Below are 11158 nucleotides of genomic sequence, written 5' to 3'. Positions count from 1 at the left end.
GTTTATGTTAAGCGGAGAAAACAAATGCTATTCGTTTCCAACAGGCTCTGAAATGTTGCATGTTGGTCATTGTTTTGGCTTCAGCATGCCACCCTTAAATGAAAAATGGCACCCACCTGAGAGAGAGAGAGAGAGTGTAAGGATTTTTTTTAAATGGCTCTACGATTGTATGAAAACTTTTAACATGTTCAAATATTATGAAAAATGGTAAGTCACCTCAAAAGAATTATTTAAGTTTCTATGTTTTGTGACGTCAGATTCAGAATTGAGACGCACACCACTTTTAAGGAGAGCAGATGGCATAATTAAAGGACTGAATTTGTGCAATGACAAAAGGCACAAGAAATAAATGACTCAAAGACATGAAATGTAAATGTCTCACTTATGACAAAAATGTGCAATGACATTGCGTGATGCAACATAACATCCCAAACGAACAAAACGATTGTCCTGTAACGACTAATATGGAGATAGGCCTATTTTAATTATTAAAGTCCGTGCACCACTCCTGCATTTTGCTTTTGCAAGCAGTGGCAGAAGCTCTTATGGGACGGGCCTTCTCAACGTCTGTGATCAAGGGTAAGAGGACTCGACGAGCTTTGCCCCATGAGAAAAAGGAACTACTGAATGTCCCCTGGCCTCCCCTGGGTATTCCCTAGGACACTGTTCCTTAATTTCCTTCTTGTAGGTCACCCAACGATGGCAACAAGTCAAGGAGCTAGGGCTAAAACAACATCACCTGCACTGCTTTTAATCTCCAAATTTCTTTGATGGAGATCTTTACTCTCCTCAACCTTGGGAGATGATTCTCACACCACAATTCTCAAAGAGTATTAAAATATCTCGTCTCAAGATTTTCTCTGAAAGGAGGTTGATTCCAAAAGTTCTGGTTACCTCAAGAACCAAAGGGAATTAGGAATGCATCTGAGGAAACAATTGGGGAGTTACTGCCCCTCAATTATTTTCACATGAATGGCGCATTAAAGGTCTGGAGTTCAGTTAGGTAGGTAAGATCTGGATAGGTCAGGACTTGGCATTATGGGAAAGGTTACGTCTATTTCTGTAAGAGGAACCTGTCCCACTTGATGACTGGCAGGAAGCTGGCTGCTCAACTAAAGTAAAGTTTTAGCCCATTCAGTAGGTAAGGTTGTCCACATAAAAGTATTGTCTGAGCTTACAACACTGCCATGATGCTTGACAACAGATTACAAAGATAGGACTGGCATTAAGCACAAAAAAAAATGATGGCTGGTACCTGTATATACAACAAACCCATCTCCTTCCACCATGAAGAACCAGAATCTGTTTTTTCTTTGGCTGACAATGTTTGTAAGAATGCTCGCTTGTTGTCACTTACCATTACAACTTACTTGGGTAATTTTTTACAATTTACTTGGGTAATTTCCTTAGCTTTGCTAGGATACTCTTCACTAACATCCTGAGCTGTAAATACATCTAACATTTCTTCAACCACAACTTGAACCTTTTGCTTACTCTCTCTGCTAGTTTCTTTACAATTCAAGAAACTTCGATTCAATCCATCATCAGAGAGAGCAATGAGTTTCCTCTATGGCAACTGTAACCAATACTTGTAAGCCTGCTTGCTTCTTGAGGATAGACATTAAAAAGATAAGTGAAAATCAGTCATTTTGGCAAAAAACTTGAGCTCAAAAGGCATTAGCCTCGCAGGTTAACAAGATCACAGAGACTCTCTGAAACACTGTGCTTCCTAATAAGGAAAACAAACTTCATATAGAAATCGAGATGTACCCTATACTAGAGCAGGGACTTATAGGCCCATTACAAAATAAAAAATTTCTGCGTAACGTACAATAATCAAGACTTCAGGATTTAGCTGCAGTAGACATTTTCATTCAAGAACAGATATACGATGGCCTAGGGTACTGCCTCACTTAATTCCTGAAGAAAAATTAACCAACAACTTGAATGACTGGCAATTAGGCCAGTAAGTGACATAACTCAAGACCTAGATTATAATTCTACAGCATCATTTGAAACTGAACACTTAAAGACTACAGTACCTAATCTAGCCTGAAGTATATCTGAAATGGAAAAGAATTAGTCCACATACACACACTATTCATTTACAGTGCCCCAAGTTAGGTTAGGTGGGGGTCTATGCCTGTAAGTAAGGACCCGGGCATGCAGGGTCCTTACACATAGGCAAATATGGGGGCAAAGCCCCCACAACTAGGCAAGGACCCAGCCCCCAAGTTTAGGTCAGTGCAAAGCTAATATATACTCTCCTTAAAGGTAGAAATGGATATCTCAAGTGACCTCATATGAAACGCTGTGCATTCACAGGACTCGAATCCTTATCAGGACTATATTAGGCTAACTCCTTGTTGAATATATGGGGCGCCATGCTACTATTTGCAGTTTTGCTGATAAAATTCCAGTTGAACAGACGACCTTCTTGCACCTACATAATCTTGCTTCACTGTACTTCATGAAGATCGTATTTGATTTGCCTCAAACTCGTCTGAATTCTGGAAGCACTGGGATATAGATGAAAAACTTCCCACAAGGAAGGTCAGCCATCACAGTTACTGAGTCCGAGGGTTTCTGTGTCTGATGACGTCATATTAGAGGCGACACAAACACTACTTATTTTCAAGAAGAGAAAATAGTATTGCTAAAAGGAGCTGAATTAACAGTGCTAAAATGGCGGAAGGAATGAATGTCTGAAAGATGTGTGAATGGTTATTTTTTCACAGTCTTCATAAGCTTTGGTTAATGCCATTGCCAGTCATGAAATTATGTATTCATTAAATGTTATAATTTGTTAGAGAGGTCGTTTCATTTTTTCTACTTTTTATTCAATAATAATAATAATAATAATAATAGTCCAGAGTTCCACATCAGCTTTCATATCCCCTTCAAGATTTAACTCCCACTTAAGCCTGGGCCCCTTAGGGCATGAGGGCATGGGGCGTTGGTGCTGGCATAAGGCCACACTAATCTACAGTTTAAAATCACTTGACTAAAGGACTATAGTTTCAGGAGCTGTGCTTTGAAATATCATTATTACAATATTATTATTATTGGAAAGAGAAACCCACAAGATTCTTGTGCATAACTTGTTCACTGGTAAATATTTACATATGACTTTGATCTCGAGCACTTTCAGGTCCTAACTGTGACCCTTTTTGAAACTCAGGCTTCCAAAGAGTATTATTATTAGGGAGGCTGTTCCATAGTCCAAAGGTGTGAGGAATAAAGAACCTCTGGAACGTTGGAGGAGTTCGACAGCAAAGCAAAGCATTTACAGCATATTGGCGCTGCTGCTGTTCAGCTAATCTGGTTCCTCTCTCTCTCTCTCTCTCTCTCTCTCTCTCTCCAGGTAATATGATCTATAGTAATGCAGAACGTCATAAAACATCTTATGATTCCCAAATGAAATAACTGTGTATATCAATAGAGAGAGAGAGAGAGAGAGAGAGAGAGAGAGAGAGAGAGAGAGAGAGAGAGAGAGAGTATATAAACCTTCAAGAAGGAGCTAAGGAACTCCTCCAGAAGGAGAAGGAGAAGAAGAAGAAGAATGAGAAGGAACCACAGCAGCAGAAGCAGAGAGAGAGAGAGAGAGAGAGAGAGTCGAGGCGTATACGTGTGTGTGTGTCTGTGAGAAAGAGATCAATACGGCCAGGACACAGCAGGGACACAGCAGCATTTATACAGCAGAAGTTCTTGGTGGTGGTGGTGGTGGGCGGGGCGGGGGCGTCCAAAACCCCACCCCTAACTCCCCAAGGGCGTGGCTTATCTCTCCCTTACCCAATCGCCAAATGCGTTCCATAACCCTTGGTGTCTCTGGTCTGCTGTGATTGGCTGGTGGGAGGGGTTAAGGAGAGAGAGAGAGAGAGGGGGCGGGTCGGGGAGGGGGGAGGAGGGGCGCCGCCCCCCTCTCCCCTGGACTCATGATGGCATAATGATGTTTCATGATAGCAGTGGTACCTCTGTCTTGAGACAGTGGGACCTGTCTCTGCCAAGAGTGTCTCCCCTCTCTGTCCCTCACTCTCTCTCTCTCTCTCTCTGTCTGTCTGTCTTGTGTATATCTCCGGCCGCTGCCGCCGCCGCCGCTGGAGAAGGAAGCCCCCTAAAGGTTTTAGCCGCCCGTCCGTCCGTCCGCCCGCCGCCCCTGGCTCTCTCTCTCTCTCTCTCTCTCTCTCCTTCTTCTTCTTCTTCCATCCGACGTGTTTCAGGCGCTGCGTCGACACTCCTGACGTCGTGTGGGTCTCCTCCAGCGTCACCTCCTCCTCCTCCTCCTCCTCCTCCTCCTCCTGCACCTCTTCCTCTTCCTCTTCCTCTCCCTCTTCCTCTCTCCTACCTCTCACAAGTCACAAGCCTCTCCTATACCTCGGGGAGATGAGAGTGAAGTCCATCGCACGGCGCCTGCCCAGAGGTAAGTGTCCACAACAGCTTCCCTTATCCCTCTAATGCAACGGCCCCTAACCCCCCTTAAGGGGGGGTACCCTGGGACCCCCTTCCCCTAAACATCTCCCCAGAGGACCCTTCTCCCTTGGGGAAGGGGAAGGGGGGGGGTTGTATTCCCCTACATGTGTAGCTTAACCCCCCTAGCATAAAAATTTTTTCTTGGTAAACAGCCATTTGCAGATTAACTGAAGGATTCTGCAGACAATTGGTTTATTTCTGCTGGAAACTTGTCTTCCATACTGGAGCAGTTGGTTAATGAGATCTTGTGAATGGAGCCGTTTGTGGGTTATTAAAAGTGTCGGTTGTTGAAAATAAACAGCAAATATAACCAAAGGACTCTGTAGACAAACTGGATCATTTCTACAGAAAACTTGACTTCCATACTGGAGCAGTTGGTTAATGAGATCTTGTGAATGGAGTCACTGATGCCTTATAAGCTGTGATGGTCCAACTGGTGTTTGGGTAAAGTGATTTCTTCGCATCCTGATTTGTCAAGTTCTGTCATTTCTTATTTTTTTATTCAAGTGAAGACATACGAAAGCGTGAGTTTGTCATTGTAACTGGCAAACGTCAACTGCAACCTGAAGAGATTTTTAAATATTTTCTTTTAAGTGAAGAAATACAAAAATTTTATCAACAGAACTGACAATTAAGAGACTGGATTGTGACAAAAAAAATTGAAAATTAGACTGTGTTTAGACATTGGCGTGACAGAAATGGCTTTGAAGATGTGAATTGCAGTACACAAAGGTCTCATTCTTGAGCTAAAATTTCGAAAGAGCCGGTGTGGTTATAATAATTGGTGTGGTTATAATGATTATTACTGTTTTGGCAACAGAAATAACATGATTGGTGAAGAAAAAAAAAACAAATTTTTTGAGTGAATCATCGATGTCAGCTAAATATTTTAATGGCAGTATGTATATTATTTGTGTTATTATCAATTTATTTTTTTTAATAAGTGAGATTATTATTATTATTATTATTATTATTATTATTATTATTATTATTATTATTATTATTATTAGTGCTACGTCAGTGGGGCATCTTCAATAACCATTCGCCGCCCGTGGACAATTTCATTTGCTTGACAGCAGGGGCAGTTGTGGGGAGGGAGGGGTGAGGCTGACGGGGTGGGCAATCATTTGAACCCCATTCAGTGGTAGATTGACGGCAGCAGATCACGAAGTTAAGTTGTCACTAACGAGGTACAACCGAAAAGAAACTGACAATTTATTTCTCTAAAAAAAAAAACACTGTAATTGTATCTCTCCATTACCAGCTATACTAATTCCCTTCGGTTAATGAGTTCATTAACCTTGTGCGTTTCTTAAAGAGGTCATCTTTAACCTAATTGATAATCATATCTCGGTTAATGAACTTTCTTGTAATTAACCTCGATCATTATTAACACTTTGTCTTTTACTGGTCGGTAATTAACTTACCTGAGCATTTATCAATTGCTGTTATTAACCGATTAAGACGTTTTAATCGTACTGTCGTTAACCCTAGAAATCTGTTAACTTTCTAGATCATTAATCTTCGCAGTTATTTAACTTTGTAATTATTTACTGTTTTGGTTAATAATTTAACCTCTGCAGTTAACAGTCTTTTGGAGTCATTAACCGTTCTCTCCATTAACCTTTGAACACATTCATTAACCTCGGCTATCATTCAATGATGTGATAATCAGCGTATTTAACTTCATCATCAACCAATTATCAATAACAATCCTGTGATCATTAACCTTGGCGGCATTCAGTCACCTAATTATCACTCATTTTTGTGGTCATTAATCTCTTGGACTCATTAACTGATTACGTCATTAACTCCGCGGTAATTTACAATTTCATTAACTTGTTTGTCATTAATTTTTGTTATTAATCTTTGTTATTATTCACTTAAATGCTCTTCAAGATTAACTGCCATTGAAGTTGAATTACTGTCATTAACTTGAGTGATAATAATAATAATAATAATAATAATAATAATAATAATAATAATAATAATAATAATAATAATTATCTACCCCTAGCAAATGATACCCATCTATCATCTTCGTAAGCTCGCTAATGGCCGACACATTTTCGAAAACATATTAATAAATGTCATTCGTAAATTATACTTTTCCTTTAATGACTGTCAGGAACTGTCAAGTGACTGATGGCCGCTGTGAGGCGGACTGTTTGTCATCATTAATGGATATTTTGAATATGTGCTTTAATGTGATTGATTTTGGGGGGCTATCAAGGTCATTTGTCCAAGGAGTGTGATGAATGTGAAGATGTTATGTGTGGGTACACAAATACATGTGTATGAGACGTGTTCACATAGATTTTTTGCATTTGGTCACCGCTCCGGGCACTGAGCAGGCTCAGAGTTGCTTGTCTCAGCTAAATGAAAGACCAGAAATATAGAAATATATTTTTGCTATTGGTAGTATTTTATATAATTTCCTATGGAATCTTTCCCACTTCTGAATATACCTTACTAGCTTATATTTCTCTCAGACAGCCACAAATATGCTCTTGCTACTGGCAATACTGCATATAAATTCCTCTGGAACCTTCCCACCTCTACATATACCTTACTAGCTCTGGTCAGCCACTCAATCTCACTTGTATTTCCACCTTGCATTCTCAAACAGCCACCAGCAAAGGCATTTTCAGATACAGACCAAAAACCTTCCAATATTTCTTTTTATTTTGGAACAGATATATAAGAAGTTTGAGAGATAAGGAGAATGTCTTTAAGGATAAGCTTATGGTAGGCTGATAACGGCAGTGTGAAGGTGCTGGAACCGACTGCATGAAAAAGAAGGTCTTGTGTGTGATGAATAGATTTTTATGTTGGAAACAAAGTCTTTGTTAGTGTATCTAGACCGGCGAGTGACTGGTTTGGTGTTAAAGTAGCCTGAGTTTTAAATATTAGGCTTCCTTGACTAGTTTATTAAACTTTCTATGGATTAAGTGTTCCAAGAATTAAAAAAAAAGGGAAATTATATGAAGGTGCAAAGTTGTAGTATCAGAAAGTCTACCATATTGGACTGTGAAACTGCTGATGTTTGTAGATTATACAGTAATTGATGATAGTGAACAGAAACTGCAAAAACTAGCAAATGGAAACTAAGGTGATTAGTGTGTTAATATCAATGGTGGGACAAAAGCAACAACTCTTTCATACAAGAACCTGGACATTGATGAGCCAACTCTCCTTTATGGTAGCGCAGTGTTGCAAATGCATAAAATGAAATCAGAAAATACTGAAGCTGTTGAAACATAACAGTTTAAACAGTGGTAAACATAGCAAGCTGTAGAAGTGGTAAGGTTAATGTAGGTGAAAGGATGGATAACAGTATTTTGAATGGTCTGGTCAAGTGGAGAGAATGGAAGATAAAAGGTTAGTGAATCAGGTGTACACAGAAGTGTTAGAAGGAATGACACAGGAATGAATGAACATATATATATATATTATATATGACACTGTATAATTATCAATGGAATAACAAAGAATCATAAAAAGAAAACAGATTTTTCACCTTCATCCTAATCCATTTTCAAGCAAGAGAATTTGGCATTTGAAGAGAGATAAGAAGGAAGGAGGATGCATTACAAAGAGTAGAATCATCTGCACGCGAATGACAATGGCGGGAGGCTTTCCTACATGACGCCATCAGAGAGAGGGATATGGTCAGTTGTAGCACCATCAACTACAACAAGAATTCACTGGTCTGATCTCTTCAGAAACTTGAGTGAGCTAGACAGAAAAAGCTATATGACAATGATGTTTGGATGGCAGGGCCCTATGCCAGCCCCTGTCAAAAGAAGATGGAATATAGAATGGATTATAGAATTTAGGCAAAGGCCAAGTGCTGGGACCTATGAAGTCATTCAGAGCTGGAAAGGATATTGAGAGTAAGGTCTGAAAGGTGTAACAGAAGGAAAACCTCAAAGCAGTTGCACTATGAATCAATTGTTAGCAGAGGGTGGACAGCAACATGGCAGACAGAGAATATGAATGGAGGCACAGTAAAAGGGGTTGCAGCCAGGGCCCATGGAAGGGACACTGCAAAGAACCTCAAGTAATGTCTACAAATAACTTCTGAAGGTTCCCCAGAACTCCTGAGAGAGGATAGCCACAGATTCTGTATGGTTTAAAGGCCCCTGCGCAGTCACCGAACGTCCCAGAGACCAAACTTTTACACGTACGATACGCGCACAGGAACCTCTTCACCCAAGCTTGGACCTGGGGGAACCAGGAAGTGGTTGCTGGTGAATCAGCAGAGGTTGATCTACTGGCTCCCACAAACACTCCATTCCTAGCTCACATAGACTGGCAGTGTTTTAAAAAGTGAGAACTCAGTAATTGTTATTATTCAGAAGGTAAAGAGCCCCTATTCATATGGAACAAGCCCACCATAGGGGGCCATTGAGTTGAAATTCTAGAAGCTTTCATAGAACATTACAGAAAGTTACAGGAAATGAAGAAAGAAGGAATCAGGTTTTAGAAAAAATAAATAAACAAGAAAAGAAAAATATAACAGAAATGAAATCATAAACGAAAAAAATAATAAAAATAAATTACAGTAAAGCTACAAAGTGTTTCACAATGCTGAAATCAGCTGTAATCGGGTGAAATTCTAATGGACAAGCAATCAACCATATTAGGAATGGACTGCACTGCATTTCATTCAGTTTTACTCAGAAGTTGAGACAACCGCAGCCTACTGCTGTTTTCTCTGAAGTTAATTTGGAGCTCGATTTGCAAAAGCTTCTAAGAGAATGAATTGTTTGGTATACGAATGGAGATGCAGCCACCTTTCTCTTCAGTTCATTGTCAAATAAAGTGAGATACAGGTTAATTATATCCATATTTAATCTACAAACAGATACCGAGACTTGAGAAACATCACAGTAGAATTAATCTTGAAAAGGAGAAACGATTCACAATTCCATAGCTATGTATGGGTCCACATATTCAAAAACAAATTTCTGCAGACAGCTCTCGGGAATCTGTTCGATTCCCCCTTTCCAAACTGGAAATGGGAATCAAACAGATTCCCGAAAGGTCTCTTCTGAAGAGATTTATCTTTAAATATATGTACACATACATAGCTGTGGATTTGATTCTCTATTTCAATACTGTGGGTAGTTTTCAAGTCTTGGTATGTTTGTAGATTAAATATGGTTAAAATTAGCCTTTATCTCATTTTATTTCAACCAATTCATTCTCTTAGAAGTTTCAACCAATTCATTCTCTTAGAAGCTTCAACCAATTCATTCTCTTAGAAGTTTCAACCAATTCATTCTCTTAGAAGCTTCAACCAATTCATTCTCTTAGAAGCTTTTACAAATCTAGCTTCAAATTAACTTCAGAGGAAATAGCAGTATAGGCTGCGGTCGTCTCAACTTCTGTAGGAAACCACGATTTTGATTAACTCATATCCTCTAACTTGTGACGTTTATAAACACAAAGTATGTCGTCATTCCTCAAATCTCTGAATGAAATGGACTTAGTATTTCTTTCCCCAGATACCAAGACGGTCTACCTCAGCCTAAAACCTTTTTAAAACCAGAAAATTTGTGCATCTTTCGTGCGAAACAGTGTCACAAAGCCACGCCATAGTGGCGTGCGTTTCCCTCCCCCAAAATCGCAAGATGATATATGCCCGCACCGAGAGACACTTTAGGAAATGGGGGCGCCGGCCCAAATTAAGACGGAATAAGCAAGCATGCATGAGAGATTAAGGGAACGAGAGAGAGAGAGAGAGAGGGGGTCCATGTCCCTAAAACCCAAGACACTACAAAACGATACAGCCACAAAGCATGGTAATCACTGTCATTTGCAGCAAGATAATCCCTTCCTGTCCAAGTATATTTTGGGACAGCGAGGGGGAAGAGAGGACGACTCCTTACGAGAAGAAGAAGAAGAAGAAGAGGTAATTGAGATACGCCAGGTATCCAGGAGGGGTCCCAATTACTGTGGGACTCTAAACGACGCCCTTTAGTGATTCGCCTCTCGTTATTATTTACTCGGGGGTCAAGCTGACTGCAGCCCACACCCTTCCCCCAAATTCCCCCGCCCCCCCTAACCCCCTTCCGCCCCCTGGAACACCTCCTGGGGGCTATTATCTCAAGCGTTTTATGTACTCGGCTGCAAATTTGCTCCGAGGCAAGCAATCCTTGCTTGGTTGTTTCACCTGCTTTTCGTTGTTTTGTGGTGTTGTTTCTCATCTCCCTTCGTTTTTTGGTGTTGTTTCTCGTCTCCCAAACGTTGTTTGTCCTATTGTTTCCGTGCCAGAAGGGTCTTTCTGCTCTGTGCTGGTTAGAACGACACTTTTTTTTTTTTCAACATGATGCCCCAGTGCCCTCATTGGAATGAAAACATGCCCAAGACACTTCTTCTCATTCTAGAATACCCTGGCCTTATGCCGGCACGGGCTCTTGCTCCACAGAAACCCATACCAATCACGAAACTAAAGACACGGCACAAGTGATAGCACCAATAATAATAATAATAATAATAATAATAATAATAATAATAATAATAATAATAATAATAATAATAATAATATAATAAATTCTAAGTTGCTACACATATGGCCTGGGTTCGAGTCTATCATAGGACGAAAGATATTCTCTATTTTATTTCTCATCCCGATTCTCCAATGATTTTTAGTTTACGTATTCTCCGAGAATGTGGTTCT

The 11158-nt window shown here is 40.0% G+C and overlaps 1 protein-coding gene across 1 annotated transcript in view; it reads right to left on the bottom strand.

Annotated features, from left to right (window-relative positions):
- Nucleotides 1-11158, bottom strand: part of morgue (modifier of rpr and grim, ubiquitously expressed) — a 93048-nt gene continuing 81890 nt past the window's right edge. The window contains exon 11 of the transcript XR_010858316.1: nt 1-116. The gene's annotated coding sequence lies outside the window, so the exon portion shown is untranslated. The remainder of the gene's footprint in view (nt 117-11158) is intronic.

The sequence above is a fragment of the Macrobrachium rosenbergii genome, chromosome 35 (assembly GCF_040412425.1).
Source record: "Macrobrachium rosenbergii isolate ZJJX-2024 chromosome 35, ASM4041242v1, whole genome shotgun sequence".
NCBI classification, from domain to species: domain Eukaryota; kingdom Metazoa; phylum Arthropoda; class Malacostraca; order Decapoda; family Palaemonidae; genus Macrobrachium; species Macrobrachium rosenbergii.
The sequence above is the reverse complement of the archived record's forward strand: the minus strand, read 5'-3'. Positions and strand labels throughout refer to the sequence as shown.